Here is a 1991-nt window from a genome sequence, read left to right as displayed (position 1 = left end):
CATAAGACTAGACTTAGTTCCTATCACAACTTTCCTCACATCTAAAAATATGAAATGAGCCAAATCTATAGGAGTTTGAACCTTAATGTGATATATGAACCATAAATCCTCCCCAGAAATTAATGAGTGCTTGCTTGATACTAGCCTTAGAGTCCAGCTAATAATCAGATGTAGTATCTTATCCATTATGGATAATTTAATGCATGAATTAGGGGCACTATCACAGCCCAAATCCTGGGCCATGACCTGCGCATGGGCCTCATAGGCATAGCCCATCAAACCCAAGCAAGCCTTATTAAAGATTCCCGATAATTCACTATACTCGTTCACTAATCCATATTAGTGCTTAAACCATATTCTTTCATATCATAACTTGAACCATAATTATAATAATCAATTCAATCATTAAAACATATAATCATAAGTATATACAATGAAGTCTAAAATATCAAATTTAATACTTATACTAAGGCCATTATCAATTTACAATTAAATAAACAAAGTGCTATGACTCAACCTCTAGCAGCGGAGTGACCTAGAATGAAATGCTATGTGATGCCTTTACCTATCTGCGATGGACCATAAGTGTCGATGATTGCATGCTAGGCCGATCACTATCTGTGAAAGGGATATGAGGGGGATGAGTCTCACAAACTCACTGATCATCGGCTCCATGAGTAGGGAGTAGATGGGAAACAAGCAATAAGCAGATCATTTAAGTGATAAAACCAAAATATAAAATGCTAATCTTATAAACCAAACCACAAGAAGGATATTTGTGCCTTGTAAAAATAATATCATAAAATCATAATACAATGCTTTCTTTGACAAAACAGTGCCGAAAATAAGTGTAACAGAAAGAGTTTCAATCACCGAAAACATCATTTGCCATTAAAATATGAAATACAGCATAAAGGCATGCACGGTCCCAAAATGTGTGGCATGTAAAGAAATCAAAGTGTATAGCCACATAAACCAACTCATGAATGTCAAGTAAGCACAGAAAGCTTTTATTCAAACAAGGGGAGCTACAGGGAAAATCTGAACCCTCCACCATGCAAAAGAGTGCGTGTCGAAAAACGCACAAGGCTCTCGAGTAGGAAAGTATAATATCAACACGTGGACCGACTTCCACGCAATAACAATCCGGGAGTCTTACTCCACCAGATTTTCATAGCCATGGCAGTCTCCACGATGTTAGTCGACATCGAAGAATCAAGCGATCACTACCACGCACATCCGGGAGTCTCACTCTACCGGATCACTTGTGGCCTAGCCACGTATACATATCATAGGTCGTGGCCCTCGCCATGCCTAACCACCAATCGGTGACCCAAAGGTTCTCTAGCTAGAGCTCACTCGTGCACGAGGGTCACAATTAACCAAAGTGACAGTCATCCTACTCTCGATGCACTTGGTTTGTCAAAACCATTCTCAAAAATCACATTGAGGTTTCCAAGTCTTTCGCTTAAAACCATTTGAAACCAAGGTTCCATAACCTTTCAAATTACTTTTCACATGAAAGGGCATGGTGTATTCTCTTATACAAAGATTAGATTAAAACTGGTACTCCAAACTTGCATTTTAAATCATTTAACAATTCCATTTAAACTATGCATATCACACAAAAATACAAGGAATAGATTTTGAATGCAAAACGGTATAAAAGGCTTGTTTTCTAGTTTCTAAAACACTTTACGTATATAGCTCATCTGTAGATATATCCAAAACAATTTTCAAAACAACTTGCATCCACAATTTTCTACAAGTTCTACCAGCTCATGCTTTCCACAATAACAGTGTATAAATCATTGTAAGCCCATTTAGAAATCTCCTATCGAGGCTAATAGCTCATGCTTTCCATAATTGCATTTAATGAAATCTAGCAATGTTTATAAAATGTATAACATTATATAGCTATGGAAATTTTGAAATAGGCACCCCCCACTCACCATACAATAGCGGGACGCTTCGTCGCTATTGATTTAGGT

This window comes from Theobroma cacao, chromosome 4 (genome assembly GCF_053813885.1).
Source record: "Theobroma cacao isolate CCN51 chromosome 4, ASM5381388v1, whole genome shotgun sequence".
NCBI classification, from domain to species: domain Eukaryota; kingdom Viridiplantae; phylum Streptophyta; class Magnoliopsida; order Malvales; family Malvaceae; genus Theobroma; species Theobroma cacao.
Note: the sequence above shows the minus strand (reverse complement) of the source record.